Source organism: Heteronotia binoei, chromosome 14 (assembly GCF_032191835.1).
Source record: "Heteronotia binoei isolate CCM8104 ecotype False Entrance Well chromosome 14, APGP_CSIRO_Hbin_v1, whole genome shotgun sequence".
Taxonomy (NCBI): Eukaryota; Metazoa; Chordata; class Lepidosauria; order Squamata; family Gekkonidae; genus Heteronotia; species Heteronotia binoei.
The window spans coordinates 62,042,540-62,062,195 of NC_083236.1; positions in this window are offsets into that span (position 1 = coordinate 62,042,540).

Here is a 19,656-nt window from a genome sequence, read left to right on the forward strand (position 1 = left end):
TTTGGGTTGAAATAGAGGGCCCAAAAGGAAATTTAACTATGGGAGTTTGTTATCGCCCACCAAATCAAAAGAGAGAGGACGATTATAATATGATGGAAGGCTTAAAGAAAGCGGCTAAACGTAAAAACTGTGTTGTAATAGGTGATTTTAACTACCCGCAGATTGATTGGGTCAATATGTGTTCTGGTCGAGAGAAAGAGAGTGAGTTTCTTGATGCTCTCAATGACTGTGCTATGGAGCAGATGGTCTCAGAACCTACCAGGGGGGGGCCATCCTGGATTTGGTCCTAAGTAATGCCCAAGACTTGGTGAGAGATGTAAAAGTGATTGCGCCGCTTGGGAGCAGTGACCATAATGTTATTGATTTCACCGTTTGTATAAATAGGGAGTTGTCCAAAAAGACTGCCACAACCACGTTTAACTTTAAAAGAGGTAAATACACTGAGATGAGGAGGCATGTGAGGAGGAAACTGAAAGGAAAGGTACATACCGTCAAAACCCTCGGGGAAGCTTGGACGCTATTTAAAACTATAATCCTAGAAGCTCAGATAAAATACATACCACAAGTTAGGAAAGGCACAAACAGGCATAAGAAAAGACCTGCATGGTTAACAAACAAAGTAATGGAAGCTGTAAAAGGTAAGAAGGACTCCTTTAAGCGGTGGAAAACCAGTCCAAGTGAGATTAGTAAAAGGGAACACAGGCTGTGGCAAATCAAATGCAAGACTGTGATCAGGCAGGCAAAAAGGGACTATGAGGAGCATATTGCAAAAAACATAAAGACCAACAATAAAACTTTCTTCAAATATATTAGAAGTAGGAAACCAGCCATGGAGGCAGTGGGGCCCTTGGATGACCATGGGGTAAAAGGATTACTGAAGGAGGATAGGGAAATGGCTGAGAAGCTAAATGAATTTTTTGCCTCCGTCTTCACTGTGGAAGACGAGAACTTTTTGCCCTCCTTAGAACCACTAATTTTGGAAGGGGTGTTGAAAGACCTGAGTCAGATTGAGGTGACAAAAGAGGAGGTCCTACAACTGATAGACAAATTAAAAACTAATAAGTCACCGGGTCCGGATGGCATACATCCGAGAGTTCTGAAAGAACTCAAAGTTGAACTTGTGGATCTTCTAACAAAAATCTGTAATCTTTCATTGAAATCTGCCTCCGTTCCTGAGGACTGGAAGGTAGCAAATGTCACCCCCATCTTTAAAAAGGGTTCCAGAGGAGATCCGGGAAATTACAGGCCAGTCAGTCTGACTTCAATACCGGGAAAGTTGGTAGAAACCATTATCAAGGACAGAATGAGTAGGCACATTGACGAACACGGGTTATTGAGGAAGACTCAGCATGGGTTCTGCAAGGGAAGATCTTGCCTCACTAACCTGTTACATTTCTTTGAGGGGGTGAACAAACATGTGGACAAAGGCGACCCGATAGATGTTGTTTACCTTGACTTCCAGAAAGCTTTTGATAAAGTTCCTCATCAAAGGTTCCTTAGAAAACTTGAGAGTCATGGAGTAAAAGGACAGGTCCTCTTGTGGATCAAAAACTGGCTGAGTAATAGGAAGCAGAGAGTGAGTATAAATGGGCAGTCTTCGCAGTGGAGGACAGTAAGCAGTGGGGTGCCGCAGGGTTCGGTACTGGGTCCCATGCTCTTTAATTTGTTCATAAATGATTTGGAGTTGGGAGTGAGCAGTGAAGTGGCCAAGTTTGCGGATGACACTAAATTGTTCAGGGTGGTGAGAACCAGAGAGGATTGTGAGGAACTCCAAAGAGATCTGTTGAGGCTGGGTGAGTGGGCGTCAACGTGGCAGATGCGGTTCAATGTGGCCAAGTGCAAAGTAATGCACATTGGGGCCAAGAATCCCAGCTACAAATACAAGTTGATGGGGTGTGAACTGGCGGAGACTGACCAAGAGAGAGATCTTGAGGTCGTGGTAGATAACTCACTGAAAATGTCAAGACAATGTGCGTCTGCAATAAAAAAGGCCAACGCCATGCTGGGAATTATTAGGAAGGGAATGGAAAGCAAATCAGCCAGTATTATAATGCCCCTGTATAAATCGATGGTGCGGTCTCATTTGGAGTACTGTGTGCAGTTCTGGTCGCCGCACCTCAAAAAGGATATTATAGCATTGGAGAAAGTCCAGAGAAGGGCAACTAGAATGATTAAAGGGCTGGAGCACTTTCCCTATGAAGAAAGGTTGAAACGCTTGGGACTCTTTAGCTTGGAGAAACGTCGACTGCGGGGTGACATGATAGAGGTTTACAAGATAATGCATGGGATGGAGAAAGTAGAGAAAGAAGTACTTTTCTCCCTTTCTCACAATACAAGAACTCGTGGGCATTCGATGAAATTGCTGAGCAGAAAGGTTAAAACGGATAAAAGGAAGTACTTCTTCACCCAAAGGGTGATTAACATGTGGAATTCACTGCCACAGGAGGTGGTGGCGGCCACAAGTATAGCCACCTTCAAGAAGGGTTTAGATAAATATATGGAGCACAGGTCCATCAGTGGCTATTAGCCACAGTGTATGTGTGTATATAAAATTTTTTGCCACTGTGTGACACAGAGTGTTGGACTTGATGGGCCGTTGGCCTGATCCAACATGGCTTCTCTTATGTTCTTATGTTCTTATGTTTGGCCACCCTTGGCATCATGAGAGTCACTGTGGCACCGACCAGGATCCTGAGAGGAATGGGTTCGAATCCCCACTCCACCACAGAATCTAGCTGGATGATCTTGGGCCAGTTGTGTTTTCTTCGTCCGGCCTCTCTCACAGCAACCTATCTCATTCTCCCCTAATCCTCACAACAACCCTCTGAGGTAAGTTAAGCTGACAGAGCGTGACTGGCCCAAGGTCATCCCAGTGAGTTTCCATGTCATAACTGGGGGTTCAAATTTCTATCTCCCCGATCCTCTCTAAACCACTACACCACCTTGGCTCCGTCTTTTAAACAGAGGATAACCTTTCCTGAAAACTGCGTTAACCAACAAATTATTCAACTGGCGAGAAAACGGCCATGACAAGCTGGGTAGGTTTGGTATCTGAGCCTGTTAGTCACAAGAACTGGAGCTCTACTCATTTTCAGAACCATCCCTGAATATCCGGGGGCAACTCTTTTGAGCCTTGGGAAAACGAAGTGATTTTGTGGCTCCCGAGACGACTCAATGGTTTGTACAAGTCTACTCCGGCAAATATTCCCCAGGGTGGAATTAAGTCTCTTTGCATGTCATTCCAGGGTAATTGAATTTTCTCCTTAGAGCCAGACCAAAGATAGGTCTCAGCGTTCCGTGAGGGAAGATAGTTTCCTATAATTACAACAGAGGAGACAAAAGTGAACGGTTGCTCTTTTTTAAAAAAAATAAAATAAAATATACATTTAAAAAAATATATGTTAGAAATGATACATCACACAGAGTGAAGCTTGTTCTGAGGTTCTTCTGGATTGGAAGCATTGACTCTCGCTTCTGCAACCAGGCAGTAAATAGGCTTACCAACTTCCAGGTGGAACCTGGAGATCTCCTGGAAGAAGAAGAAGAAGGTTTATGTTTATGTTTAATTCAATTTACACCTCGCCCTCCCTGCCGAGAAGAAGAGTTGGAGTCTCAGAGCAGCTTACAATCTCCTTCTCTTTCTATGTTAGAAATGATACATCACACAGAGTGAAGCTTGTTCTGAGGTTCTTCTGGATTGGAAGCATTGACTCTCGCTTCTGCGACCAGGCAGTAAATAGGCTTACCAACTTCCAGGTGGAACCTGGAGATCTCCTGGAAGACGAAGAAGAAGGTTTATGTTTATGTTTAATTTGATTTATACCTCGCCCTCCCTGCCGAGAAGAAGAAGAGTTGGAGTCTCAGAGCAGCTTACAATCTCCTTCTCTTTCTCTCCCCACAACAATTCGGTAGGGCTGAGAGAGCGCTTTTGAAAACTGCTCTTCACAGAGCAGCTCTTTCAAGAACTTTTCCCATATATGCCCCAGAGATCGCTTTGTTCGGCCTCCCAAGATAGGTTGACTGTCCCGTCCCAAGGGATGCCCATCTTGCCTCTACCTTTTCGGTCCTGGCCCCGACCTGGTGGAATCAGCTCCCTATGGAGATCCAGGCTCTACCTGGCTTGTTAGCCTTTCGTAGGGCCTGTGAAATTGAGCTGTTCTGCCAGGTTTTGGGGTGAGGCGGCGGGTATCTATCCATTAGATCTATCGGTTGGCCTCCCCTACTGTACTATCTCGCTGCGCTGATCTGCCGTACTGTCCTGCTATACCATCTTATTATGCCGTCTTGCTGGACCATCCTGTTGTACCGCCTACTGCAATTGGGTTTTTTTTATTGTGATGCTGTTGTGATTTTATTGTGATTTTGTTGTTTGTGATGTACTCCACTCTGAGCCCCTATGGGGGAATGGGCGGAATATAAATAAAATAACAACAATTGTGACTGGTCCAAGGTCACCCAGCTGGCTGGATTTGGAGGAGTGGGGAATCAAAACCCGTTCTCTAGATTAGTGTCTGCTACTCCTAACCCCTCCACCAAACTGGCTCTCCGGGCTAAAAATACAAGGTGGAGGTGCTGAAGACTTCCGTTTCAAGCTTTGAAGTCAAGATTATCTCAACAGAGCTTCAGAGAGGGAAGGGGGGTGGTGGAAACGGAATACAAAGCTGTCGACAGGAAGGATTTTATTTTCCGTTGAATGAAAGAATGGCATGACGAATAGCGGGATTGCAAACATCCGAAGAGCAAGGCCCTACTTTGCAAATCTAATGCGTCGCAACATTAGCAGAAAAGATGGAACCGGTCCAGGAGCTTAGGTGAACTTCTGTAGTAGCCATCCATTCCTGAAGGATTATTTTAATGGCAAAGGTTAATGGTATATCTAATAAGTTTTCACCAGAAAAAAAATACCTGCTTGCCTGGTGACAATCTGCACACTTGGCTGATCTGAAATTATTAATGGCATGCTTGAAACCAGCTACTTGGGGAGAAATGTCAATAATGTGCTCTCGAAATAACTGACGGGGGAGACTCTGAAACAAGATTTTGGACTTAGACACCAGCTACTAACACAGAGAACCACTTATCGCTCTGAGCAGGGGCCAAATTTAATATGTTTTTCTGTTTTTCTTTGTTAATTCCACAACCGGGGATTGGGACTATATAAAGCAAGCAAAAAATACTTCTTATGATAAAATTCAGGGGTCATTTCATAGAAAAGGAGATGCCAGAGCTCATGACCACAACTCATCTGCAGAACTCATTTGCATATGTCACACACCCCTGACATCACCGAAAGGTGGACGCAATTGTATCAGCTCAGCACCTACCTTCAAATGTTTCTTGAATTAGAATTGTCATAATCAAACCTTATTCCTTTCATACTTTTTAAATTCCTTTCTCCTGTGTGGCCACAATGGCATGTTGAAGATTTCCATCTGTCTGCTTTATATGTTTTGGTTATTTTCCCATATTTTTTGTGGGGGGAAATATTAAAAAGGTTGTCAAATCTTTGCATTCGGCAAAATTCTCGGGGGTTTTAATGATGGAACCCAGAAGCAAGTATTTTGGGGGGGGGCAGTAAGAAAGAAAGAGCACGATAAAATTTAGAGGTTCAGGAGCTCTTGTGAGCTCCTGCCCCAAATGAGGCCTGATAAAACTGAAATATGTTTATATCATTTATTAGGCCAGGTTAGCTTCGGAGCAGGCTTTGAAGTTGCACAGAACATCAGGTGCTATAATACTGTGTTTCCCCGAAAATAAGACACTGACTTATATTCGTTTTTTTTTCCTCAAGAAGACACACTAGGGCTTATTTTCAGGGGATGTCTTATTTTTTATTAAGTATGATACAACAATCTAAGGAGTTGTAGCAGATAAACGGTATTTCAGTCTTCCTTACCACTCCACTCCAAAATGCACGGCGTGGCTATGCAGATACGCTGCATAGAGCCAGTTTGGTGTAGTGGTTAAGTGTGCAAACTCTTATCTGGGAGAACAGGGAGAGCCACTTTGGTGTAGTAGTTAAATGTGCGGACTCTTATCTGGGAGAACCGGGTTTGATTCTCCACTCCTCCACTTGCACCTGCTAGCATGGCCTTGGGTCAGCCATAGCTCTGGCAGAGGTTGTCCTTGAAAGAGCAGCTGCTGTGAGAGCCCTCTCCAGCCCCACCTACCTCACAGGGTGTCTGTTGTGGGGGAGGAAGGTAAAGGAGATTGTGAGCCGCTCTGAGACTCTTTGGAGTGGAGGGCGGGATATAAATCCAATATCTTCTTCATAGCCACGCCCATCACTAGGTCTTATTATCGGGGTAGGGCTTATATTTAACAAATGCATAGAAATCCTGCTAGGGCTTATTTTTTGTGTAGGTCTTATTTTCAGGGTATTAATAATAATAATAATAATAATAATAATAATAATAATAGTAATTATTATTATTATTATCTTTATTATTTGAATGAAGGAATGACATGATGAATAGTGGGACTGCAAACACTCGAAGAGGAAGGCCCTACTTTGCAAATCTAATGTGTCGCAACATTAGCAGAAAAGATGGAACTGGTCCAGGAGCTTAGGTGAAATTCTGTACTTCCTACTCTTCAGTTTTAGCACGGCTGTTCCCTGGCGAACATCATGAACACTCCAAGTAAGGTGTGAGGGATGGAACACTGCCCTAGAGTCCACCCACCAAAGCAGCCATTTCCTCCAGGGGAGCTGATCTCTGCCGGCTGGAGATCAGTTGTAAAAACAAGAGCTCTCCAGGCCCCACCTGGAGGCTGGCAACCCTAGTGTATGTGCTAAGTGCCAGAGAAAAGAGGAAAGCTTCTGCAGTGACCAAAGAGAAGCACCCATGGAATAAAGGCAGAAGGTCCAAATCCATGGCATTGCGCAAATTCCACGGAATGCTCATAAAATCGGGGCGTGCAAATGTACATATTTCCTTCTTCCTCTGTCACATCCCCTGTTCTCATGGCACAAAGCTTGTCTTTCTCATTCTGGGGACCAGGGTGGTTAAATTCTGCTTGGGATTTTGGTGTGGGGCTTGCAGAGCGTGGCATTCTGGACTGGCTCTGCCACTGGGCAAACTAGGTGATTGACAAGGGTGTCAGCCTTCAGGGGGTGACAAACTGGGTACCCCCATCTGACTCGGTGATGTTAGTGCCAGGGGGGGGGGTGCCAGACAGTCCAGGGCCCGCCTTGGTGGAGTCTGAAGAGAGAGGGAACTCAAAAGAGGATGTGATTCCCTGAAGTCCATCTCCCTCCCCAGCTGTCATTTCCTCCAGGAAAACTGATCTCGGCCATCTAGAGGTCAGCCGTAATTCCAGGAGATCTCCAGGCCCCACCTGCGAGTTGGCAACCCTAGAACACATAACCCTTGTAGCAGTTTTATCCTCCGAGGTTTATTTCCCGCGATGAAGAGCGCAGTAATTGTCTTTCCAATCACACGCAGCCTGAAAAACTGGTCGTGATAACTCCTTTCTTCTGTTTAGGTGTACTCTTTTATTGGGCAAAGGCTTTATAAAATACCCCTAGTTCCCCAGGAATTCTACGGAATTAGAAAACCCTGAAATGAGAAACAAATTACTTAATTTGCTCCACACGCGATTCTTAATTTTTAGGTATAGGGGAAAATCTGATTGCTGCAGAAAGCATAATTAATCAGGAAAAGCCTTGGAGGATACAGTGTTGTGGCGCTGAATTAGCCCCCCCCCCTTTCGAGTTTTCTGCCCTGTGAGTGACATTTTTTTGCAATTTCCAGTCTCTGGAAAGGGTCAGCCGCTCTCGCCTCCGGCTTCTCCCTTTGTGAAGGTTCCGTTTGTCACCCGCCACTTTGAAGTCTACAGTGCCGAAGTCCTCGAATTGTGTTTACAGATTAGTGATGCCACAGCAATCTGGGAAGTTGGATTTCTGATGTTCGCTGTTGTTCTGCCAGCACAGATAATAATTCGGAAACCAAACCGTGGCACGAACCAGGAAGGGAAGCAGGCGGTGGATTTGTATTTATTTAATTATTTTATCATTTATACGTTTTTTTAGCCCGCTCTTCCCGTAAGACAGGCTCAGGACAGGTTACGTCACAAAAACAATCGACAGTCAAAACAGCAAAAGACCCATTTAAAATATATAACATCTAAAAACTACAGAATGACAACAGAAACTAAAACGGCAGGTTCTGCCTCACAGCCATGGCCTGTTGTCCGAGTCCAGCAGATCTTATAACACTGGGATGGAATGAAGGGGGGAGGCCAATAACAAGTGACATCCATTGCTTCAGCTGAAAGCCTGGCAAAAAAGCTCTGTTTTACAGGCCCTGTGGAACTGGAGCAGATCCCGCAGGGCCCGGATTAGGGTTGCCAAGGGATCCCCTGGTTTGGAGACACCCCCCTTCCCCGCTTCAGGGTCGTCAAAAAGCGGGGTGGGGGAGGGAAATGTCTGCTGGGATTTAATCCCATAGAAAATCATGGAGAATTGATCCGTGGGTATCTGGGGGGGGGCTGTTTTTTGGGGTAGAGGCACCAAATTTTCAGTATAGCATCTAGTGCTTCTCCCCGAAATATCCCCCAAGTTTCAAAAAGATTGGACCAGGGAGTCCAATTCTATGAGCCCCCCCAAAAGATGCCCCTATCCTTCATTATTTCCTGTGGAAGGAAAGAACTGAAGAGGTGTGCCGTCCATTTAAATGTGATGACCAGAACTCCCTTTGGAGTTCAATTACGCTTGTCACAGCCTTGATCTTGGCTCCACCCCTAATGTTTCTTGGCTCCACCCCCAAAGTCCCCAGATATTTCTTGAATTGGACTTGGCAACCCTAGCCCGGATCTCCAGGGGGAGCTCATTCCACCAAGCAGGGGCCAGGGCTGAAAAGGCCCTGGCCCTCGTCTCTGGAGCCGGATATTACCAAAAGTTGTTGGGTCGCTGATCGTAAAGACCTACAGAGCTCATACAGGGGGAGGCGGTCCCAAAGGTATGCTGGCCCCTGGCTGTATAGGGCTTTAAAGGTAAGTACCAACACCTTGGTACTTGGTAAGAGCCTCGTGGCGCAGAGTGTTAAAGCTGCAGTACTGCAGTCTGAGCTCCCTGCTCACGACCTGAGTTCGATACCGGCAGAAGCTGGTTTCAGGTAGCTGGCTCAGGTTGACTCAGCCTTCCATCCTTCCGAGGTCGGTCAAAGGAGTACCCAGCTTGCTGGGGGTGGGGGGTGGGGAGGGGAAGTGTAGATGGCTGGGGAAGGCAATGGCAAACCACCCCGTCAAAAGTCTGCCGTGAAAACGTGAAAGCAACATCACCCCAGAGTCGGAAACGACTGGTGCTTGCACAGGGGACTGCCTCTGCCATTTTACCAACACCTTGAACTGGATCCGGTACTAATGAGGGTTGCCAGCCTCCAGGTGGAGCCAGGAGATCTCCTGCTTTGACAACTGCTCTCCAGCTGGCAGAGATCAGCTCCCCTGGAGAAAGTGGCTGCTTGGAAGGATGGACTCTCCGGCATTGGGCCATGCTGAGGCCCCTCCCCTCCCCAGATCCCGTCTTTCCTGTGAGGAGCTCAGGTGGCTTTCTTCCCTACATTTCATCCTCACAACCCTGTGAGGCAGGCTGAGTAGAGAGAATGACTGGCCCATAGTCACCCAATGAGTTTCGTTGCAAATAAATGCCAAATGTTTGAGAGCCACAAGACATCGATGTTAGAGAAATGTCAAGATGGATGGATGGAAGGAAGGGAGGGAGGGAGGGAGGGAAGGAAGGAAGGAAGGAAGGAAGGAAGGAAGGAAGGAAGGAAGGAAGGAAGGAAGGAAGGAAGGAAGGAAGGAAGGAAGGAAGGAAGGAAGGAAGGAAGGAAGGAAGGAAGGAAGATGGGGGAGGGAGAGAGAGGTGGAAAGAAAGCAACTTTAACTTTAAATTCATTCTCCAAGCTTGGAGAAGCTATTTAAGAGAGATATGTCATCTCCAAGTTGGGCAACAGGGCGGTGGGGGCTTTGAGAGCTACACAATATGTGTGAAAGAGCCACGTGTAGCTCCTGAGCCACAGTTTGGCCACCCCTGCACTAGACTGTACTCCTCTCAGTGCTCATATCATATCGCTTATAGAGTGGGTTTGGGCATACTTTTAACATAACAAGCTCTCTTCCGGTTGACACTGCATGCTTTATGTAAATAACAATGGAAAACACTCAGCCAAGTTGATGTAGGGGTTAAGAGAATGGACTATATTCTGGAGAACTGGGTTTGATTCCCTATTCCTCTTCCACATGCAGCCAGCTGTGTGATCTTGGGTCAGTCAAAGCTCTCTCAGAGCTGTTCCTCTCAAGAGCAGCTTCTGTCTGTCAGAGCTCTCTCAGCCCCACCTACTTTGCAGGGTATCTGTTGTGGGGAGAGGAAAGGAAGCAGATTATAAGCCACTCTGAAGCTCCGAGAGAAGGGCAGGGTATGAGTCCAACTCCTCCTCCTCTTCTTCTGGTCTACGGTATTTTAGGATTTGCCAGTTTCGGTTTGGCAAATGCCTGGATATTTGAGGGGATGGAACGTGAGGAGGGGAGGATTTGCAGAATGAAGAGACCTCAGCAGGATATAATGCCAAATATTCCACCTTCTACGACAGCCAGGGCTTTTTTTGATTATGCTTGGGATGGAGAAAGTAGAGAAGGAAGGACTTTTCTCCCTTTCTCACCAGACAAGAACTCGTGGGCATTCGATGAAATTACTGAGCAGTTGGATTAGAACGGATAAAAAGAAGTACTTCTTCACCCAAAGGGTGATTAACATGTGGAATTCACTGCCACAGGAGGTAGTGGCGGCTATAAGCATAGCCAGCTTCAAGAGGGGATTGGATAAGCATATGGAGCAGAGGTCCATCAGTGGCTATTAGCCACCACGTATTGTTGGAACTCTCTGTTTGGGGCAGTGATGCTCTGTATTCTTGGTGCTTTGGGGGGGGGGCAAAGTGGAAGGGCTTCTAGCCCCACTTGTGAACCTCCTGATAGCACTTGGGGGTTTTTTGGCCACTGTGTGACACAGAGTGTTGGACTGGATGGGCCACTGGCCTGATCCAACATGGCTTCTCTTATGTTCTTCTTTGACACAGAGTGTTGGACTGGATGGGCCACTGGCCTGATCCAACATGGCTTCTCTTATGTTCTTCTGTGACACAGAGTGTTGGACTAGATGGGCCACTGGCCTGATCCAACAGGGCTTCTCTTATGTTCTTATGTGACACAGAATGTTGGACTGGATGGGCCACTGGCCTGATCCAACATGGCTTCTCTTATGTTCTTCTGTGACACAGAGTGTTGGACTGGATGGGCCACTGGCCTGATCCAACATTGCTTCTCTTATGTTCTTATGTTCTTAACTCACAGGAATTCCAGCTGACTTGGAATCAGGGTGTGTGGCCTAATATGCAAATGAGTTGTTGCTGAGGTTTTTTTTCAAGCCCTGTGTGAAACAATGGTGACATCAGGGGTGTGGCCTAATATGCAAAAAAAAAAAAAAAAAGCCCTTGCAACAGCCATTTCCTCCAGAGGTAATAGATCCGTGTAGTCTAGAGATAAATTGTAATTCTGGAAAGCTCCAGGCCCTGCCTGGGAGTTGAATAGAATACAAACCGAGAGAGGTCACTATAACGGATAACACAACAAAAAAAATGCAAACTAGTGACCAATTTACTAAGAAATATATAGAAACCAGTCCAAATGTCCAAAGCATGTACATTCAAGTTCCAAAGTAATGTGGTGACAAGCCAATCGATTAAGTACTTGTTTCTTTCCAGTCTTCATCAGACCTGGGACCACTAACAAAAGAAAATATTATACAAAAAATATCAGGACATTCAGACACCACCAACCCTCTTCCAGTGGGAAAAAAAAATATCATACTTGCATATTGATTCAATTATATCAATTCTTTACATAATTTTTTTTTAAAAAGGGAACGCAGAGCGTCTCCAACAGCAATTTCACATCGGCTACAGGTCGGTATGAGGCTTCTTGTGCACCCTAACGGTGCAACTAACATGTTTAAAAAGGCAAACCTCTCATTTACAGCTGCCATTAAACAAATCTCTTAAAGGTCAAGTAGCATATTTCTAACGTAACATGCCAAAAGACACAAGCACCACAAACGATATCCACAGCAGATACAACATACAAAATATTCCTGACGAAAGAATGTAAAATCACATTAACAAAAATGTGTTATCACAGAGCCAAATTAATACTATGCACAGCACTCATAATATTATAAAGACGACTTTATATATATTATAAATATATATAAATATTATTATTAAATATTATAATATTAATATAATATATATAATATTATAAAGAAGGCCCTCCCCCCACCTCAGGGTCATGAGAAAGTGGGGGGGGTTGTCGAGGTGAGGGAAATGTCTGCTGGGCACTCCATTATTCCCTATGGAGACAGATTCCCATAGGGTATAATGGAGAATTGATCTGGGTATCTGGGACTCTGGGGAGGCTGTTCTTTGGGGAGGGGGGGGTTAGGTAAAGGCACCAATTTTGCAGTGTAGCATCCAGTGCCTCTCCCCAGAAAACTCTCCAAGTTTCAAAAGGATTGGACCAAAGGGTCCAATTCTATGAACCCCAAAAGAAGGTGCCCCTGTTCTTCATTTTTCTCAATAGAGGGAAGAAGAAGAAGATATTGTATTTATATCCCGCCCTCCACTCGGAATCTCAGAGTCTCAGAGCAGCTCACAATCTCCTTTATCTTCCTCCCCCACAACAGACACTCTGTGAGGTGGGTGGGACTGAAAGGACTCTCCCAGCAGCTGCCCTTTCAAGGACAACCTCTGCCAGAGCTATGGCTGACCCAAGGCCATTCCAGCAGCTGCAAGTGGAGGAGTGGGGAATCAAACCCGGTTCTCCCAGATAAGCGTCAGCACACGTAACCACTACAGCAAACTGGAAGGCATTTAAAACGTGTTTCACCATGATGGCCAGAACTCCCTTTGGAGTTCAATTATGCTTGTCACACCCTTGCTTCTGGCTCCACCCCCAGTGTCTCCTGGCTCCACCCCCAAAGTCCCCAGATATTTCTTGAATTGGACTTGGCAACCCTAGAAAAACCTGGAGACTTGGGGGCATGGAGCTTGTGGGAGGTTAGGATTTGGGTAAATGAAGGATTTCGGCAGGGTATATAGCCCTGGAGACCCCCCTCCAAAGCAGCCTTTTCCTCCAAGAGATCTCATCTCTTTTAGCTGGAGATCAGTAGTAATTCTGGGAGATCTCCAGGCCCCACCTCGGGGCTGGCAACCCTGCTACAGGCAAAGCGAATCTTCTCTCTCTCTTTCCAGCCTGGCAAGGGGAAACCTGTGTGTGCTTCTGCAGGCTGCAGATTCTTCTGCTGTGATGCGGTCTGCAGCTGTTCCGGTCTTTCACGTCCCTGGCATGAGAGAAACTCAAAGATCTGCACACAGGGCTCTCTGCCTCTTGCATTCTGTAGGGGGCTCCTAGGGACAGCAAAAGAGGCTCTGTAGAAAGCTGAATCGCTACACCAAACTGGCATTGGGTAGGGAACGTGGGCTCTCCAGATGTTTTTTTTTTGCCTACAACTCTCATCAGCCCCAGCCATTGGCCATGCTGGCTGGGGCTGATGGGAGTTGTAGGCAAAAAGCATCTGGAGAGCCAACGTTCCCTACCTCTGCGTGACTAGGCTAAGGTCCCTCCTCTCCCCAAACCCTACCTTCTCGGCGTTTCCAGCCTCCAGGTGGGGCCTGGAAAGCTCCCACTTTGACAACTGATCTCCAGCTGGCAGAGATCAGCTTAGGGTTGCCAAGTCCAATTCTGGAAATATCTGGGGACTTTAGGGGTGGAGCCAGGAGACTTTGGGGGTGGAGCCAGGAGACACTGAGGGTGGAGCCAGGAGCAAGGGTGTGGCAAGCATCATTGAACTCCAAAGGGAGTTCTGGCCATCACATTTAAATGGACCGCACACCTTTTTAAATGCCTTCCTTCCATAGGAAATAATGAAGGATAGGGGCACCTTCTTTGGGGGCTCGTAGAATTGGGCCCCCTGGTCCAATCTTCTTGAAACTTTGGGGGTATTTTGGGGAGAGGCACTGGATGCTATACTGAAGATTTGGTGCTTCTACCTCAAAAAACAGCCCTACAAGAGCCCCAGATATCCGTGGATCAATTCTCCATTGTTTCCTATGGGGATAAGTCTCCATAGGGAATAATAGAGTTCCCAGCAGACACTTCCCTCCTCCCCCCCCCTTTTTGATTACCCTGGGGGGAGAGCCTCCAAACCCGGGGATCCCCTGCCCCCACCTGGGGATTGGCAACCTTAGATCAGCTCCTCTGGAGAACCTGAAATTTAACAGACATGTTCTGAACCTTGTTGGGTCTCCTGTGAATACATTGTAAAGATTGGGTTCCAGTGATAAATAAGCCTCCAAACTGAAGAAAGACGGATGGAACGGTATCTAGAACAGACGTCTTTGGAAGGGCTCCTTTTAGTTCTACAAACTAAAATCTGGGATAGTGTTACTCCTTGGAAAGACTGTTTTTTGAATTGTCTTCTGTGAATGTCTTTTTGCTACATGCTCTTGTCTGTTTTAGCGGCCCCGTGGCACAGAGTGGTAAAGCAGCAGTACTGCGGTACTGTGGTCTGAACTCTCTGCTCACGACCTGAGTTCGATTCCGGCGGAAGCTGGATTCAGGTAGCCGGCCCAAGGTTGACTCAGCCTTCCATCCTTCCGAGGTCGGTCAAATGAGTCCCCAGCTTGCTGGGGGGGAAGTGTAAAAGACTGGGGAAGGCAATGGCAAACCACCCCGTAAAAAGTCTGCCACGAAAACGTTGCGAAAGCAACGTCACCCCAGAGTCGGAAACGACTGGTGCTTGCACAGGGGACCTTTCCTTTTCCTTTCCTTGTCTATTTGCTCTATGTGCAAGCTTGGTCGGGATACCACTGACCTCTACATTACACTGTTTTGTTTAAAATTTATGGTGTCTCTTAGCAGTTTACACCTCTGGAGAAAATGGCTGCTTTGAAGGGTGAACTCTATGGCAGGGTTGGCCAATGGTAGCTCTCCAGATGTTTTTTGCCTACAACTCCCATTAGCCCCAGCCAACATGGCCAATGGCTGGGGCTGATGGGAGTTGTAGGCAGAAACATCTGGAGAGCTACCGTTGGCCAACCCTGCTCTATGGCCTTGTGCCATGCTGAGACCCCTCCCCTCTCCTGGATCTGCCCCCAATTTCCAACCCAGTCCTGCCAACCCTACTCCAAAAGGGTATGGAGATTTCCTGGAATTACAGCTCTGCAGACAACAGTGATCAGTTCCCCTAGAAAAGAAAAAAATGGCGGCTTTAGAGGGCGGGATCTATGGCACTGTGCCCCACTGAGCTCCATCCCCTCTCAAGACCTCACCCTGCCTACCTCTGGCTCCATCCCCAATCTCCAGGAATTTCCCAACTCTGAGCTGGCAACCCTAATCCTGCCATAAAACTTAGGGTTGTTAAGTCCGACTCAAGATATATCTTGGACTTTGGGGGTGGAGTCAGGAGACTTTGGGGGTGGAGCCAGGAGCACGGCTGTAACAAGCACAATCGGGGAGGGACGGTGGCTCAGTGGTAGAGCATCTGCTTGGGAAGCAGATGGTTCCAGGTTCAATCCCTGGCATCTCCAAAAAAGGGTCCAGACAAATAGGTGTGAAAAACCTCAGCTTGAGACCCTGGAGAGCCACTGCCAGTCTGAGAAGACAATATTGACTTTGATGGACCAAAGCCTGATTCAGTATAAGGCAGCTTCATATGTTCATGTTCATATGAATTCTAAAGGGAGCCCTGGGCATCACATTGAAAGGGACCATGCTCTTTTTAAGAAGAAGAAGATATTGGATTTATATCCCGCCCTCCACCCCGAATCTCAGAGTGGCTCACAATCTTCTGCTTCCACCCCACAACAGACACCCTGTATGGTGGGTGGGGCTGAGAGGGCTCTCACAGCAGCTGCCCTTTCAAGGACAACTCTTGCAATAGCAATGGTTGACTCAAGGCCATTCCAGCAGCTGCAAGAGGAGGAGAGGGGAACCAAACCCGGTTCTCCCAGATAAGAATTCACACACTTAACCACTACACCAAACTGGCTGTCTTCCTTCTATAGGAAATAATGAAGGGTAGGGGCAACTTCTTTGGGGGCTCATAGAATTGGACCCCCTGGTCCAATCTTTGTGAAACTTGTTTTTTTTTTTTTTTTTAGGAGAGGCGCCAGATGCTGCGCTGAAAAATTTGGTGCCTGGACCTGAAATAAATAGCCTTTCTAGAGCCCCAGATACCCACAGATCAATTCTTCATTATACCTGCAGGGGTGGCCAACAGTAGCTCTCCAGATGTTTTTTTGCCTACAACTCCCATCAGCCATGTTGGCTGGGGCTGATGGGAGTTGTAGGCAAATAACATCGGGAGAGCTACCGTTGGCCACCCCTGCATAGGAATCAATCTCCAGAGGGCATAATGGAGCACCCAGCAGACATTTCCCTTCCCTCCCCTTTCTGATAACCCTGAAGTGGGGGGAGGGCCTCCAAACTGGGGGATCCCCTGCCCCCACTTGGGGATTGGCAGCCCTAATAAAGCTCAACTAGAGGGCTTTGGATTGACTACCTCTTCTCTGGCCAGCCGACCTCATAGGGCCGTTGAGGGAACAAAACGGAGGAAAGGAGACTCATTAACAGGATCCTGAGTCTGAGATTCCAGCGTGGTAGAGAGAAACCCCTTCTGGTGTTGCTGACCTTTGCACTGGTCCCTGGAGCTGTGTCTTTAAGAGCAGGCTGATTTGCAGTAATTAGCCTCACCTCTTTCACCTGCACCTGAAAAGTTTCACCTGCTCTCCTTACCTCTCAGGAAGAGGCCAAGGCCGGCAGTCAGCCCTTATCAAGAAAAACAAAAACCTAAAGGAAGTCTAGGGCAGAGAAAAGGACGAGGTGAGCTGTGGGAAGAAAAGAGGCAAAATGGATCTCGCTCTCCTCCGGTGGGGCCTTGTGGCTCAGTTGGCTCTCTTTGTCTGTCTCCTGCCCCCTGAGAGACATCTTCTCATGAAGAAGAGCCTACTTGTGAACCAGGTAAGGGAGCCAGAAAACTGGTGTGGCGGTGCAGACACTGCTGAAGGGCCCAGGAGGAGGGAAGGGAGGGTTGCCAACTCTGACTGAAGAAATATCTGGGGACTTTGGGGGTGGAGCCAGGGGACTTTGGGGGTGGAGCCAGGAGCAAGAGTGTGACAAGCATGATTGAACTGCGGAAGGGAGCTTGGACAGTCACATGTAAAGGGACTGCGCGCCTTTTAAATGCTTTCCCTCCACTGGAAAGAATGAAGGATAGGGGTGCCTTCTTTTGGGGCTCATAGAATTGGACCCCCTGGTTGCAATCCTTTTGAAACTTGGGGATGTTTTGAGGCGAGACACCAGATGCTATGCTGAAAATACAGTGCCTCTGTCTAAAAAAACAGCCCCTCTAGAGCCCCAGGTACCCACAGATCAGAGAACTGGTCTTCATATAACAAAGTACCCAGCAGATATCCCCCCCCCTTTCTGATGACCCTGAAATGAGGCGGGGGTGGAACTCCGAACCAGGGGATCCCCTGTCCCCACCTGGGGATTGGCAACGCTAGGAAAGGGTGGGGTTGCCAGTTTCTAGGTTGTAGAATGAAAGAAAAGCCCCAGGGTGACAAAAGACTTGAATACTTAACAACACTCTAAGTATTTAACATCTGTAATTAAGAACAATATGTAACGTAACAAAGCCCACTATTACAAGGAAAATTCTACAAACAACAAAGTAATACAATATACAGTGTGACACATTGAGGGTTGCCAAGTCCAGCTCAAGAAATATCTGGGGACTTTGGAGGTGGAGCCAGGAGACTTGTGGGTGGAGCCAGCAGGAGCAAGGGTGTGGCAAGCACAACTGAACTCCAAAAGGAGTTCTGGTCATCACATTTAAAGGGACCACATGCCTTTTAAATGCCTTCCTTCCATTTGGAATAAGGAAGAATAGGGATGTCGTCTTTTGGGGCTCATAGAATTGGACCTCTTGGGCCAATCCTTTTGAAACTTGGGGGGGGGGGCATTTTGGGGAGAGGCATTGAATGCTATACTGAAAATTTGGTGCCTCTAACCTCAAAAAACAGCCTCCTCGGAGTCCCAGATACCAACAGATCAATTCCCCATTATACTCTATGGAAATCAGTCTCCATAGGGAATAATGGAGTGCCCAGCAGACATTTCCCTTCCCCCCCCCCATGCTTTCTGATGATCCTGCAGTGGGAGAAGGGCCCCCCTGCCCCCACCTGGGGATTGGCAACCCTAGGCAGTCCTGAAATCAGAAGGTGCAATTGGAAGCTAGAATTGAGCATACATTTGCTAGGTGTTCTTTGGCAAACCCATGGTTGGCTTCAGGAATGGGTCCAGAGCCTGTTAAAAGGTTTTAGATGACTTATCTCTGGGGCTTTTTTATTTATTTATTTGCAGCAGGAACTCCTTTGTGTATTAGGCCACACATCCCTGATGCAGCCAATCCTCCTGGAGCTTACAGTAGGCCCTGTACGAAGAGCCCTGTAAGGAATTCTAGCAGGACCTCCTTTGCCTATTAGGCCACACACCCCTGATGTAGCCAATCCTCCTGGAGCTCTCAGTAGGCCCTGTACGAAGAGCCCTGTAAGGAATTCTAGCAGGACCTCCTTTGCATATTAGGCCCCACCCCCCTGATGTAGCCAATCCTCCTGGAGCTTCCAGTAGGCCCTGTACGAAGAGCCCTGTAAGGAATTCTAGAAGGACCTCCTTTGCCTATTAGGCCCCACCCCCCTGATGTAGCCAATCCTCCTGGAGCTTCCAGTAGGCCCTGTACAAAGAGCCCTGTAAGGAATTCTAGCAGGACCTCCTTTGCATATTAGGCCCCACCCCCTGATGCAGCCAATCCTCCTGGAGCTTCCAGTAGGCCCTGTATGAAGAGCCCTGTAAGGAATTCTAGCAGGACCTCCTTTGCATATTAGGCCCCACCCCCTGATGCAGCCAATCCTCCTGGAGCTTCCAGTAGGCCCTGTACTAAGAGCCCTGCAAGCTCTTGGAGGATAAGCTACATTAAGTGGGTGTGGCCTAATATGCAAAGGAGTTCCTGCTACAAAAAAGTCCTGCTTATTTCCATTTCCCTTCATAGTGGAGTGTCATCTCTCCTGTGTAGTATTAGCAGGAATGTCAGGGCTTGTACGTATTTAGAATGAAAATATCTTGAGGTTGGGGGGGGCTTAGACTGTGATCCTAAGGATACAAGTTTGTGGACTCTTATCTGGGAGAACCGGGTTTGAGTCCCCACTCCTCCACTTACAGCTGCTGGAATGGCCTTGGGTCAGCCATAGCTCTGGCAGAGGTTGTCCTCGAAAGGGCAGCTGCTGTGAGAGCCCTCTCAGCCCCACCCACCTCACAGGGTGTCTGTTGTGGGGGAAGAAGGTATAGGAGATATAGGAGAGCCAGTTTGGTGTAGTGGTTAAGTGCGCGGACTCTTATCTGGGAGATCCGGGTTTGATTCCCCACTCCTCCACTTGCACCTGTAAGAATGGTCATGGGTCAGCCAGAGGTCTCGCAGAGTTGTCCTTGAAAGGGCAGCTTCTGGGAGAGTTCTCTCAGCCCCACCCACCTCACATGGTGTCTGTT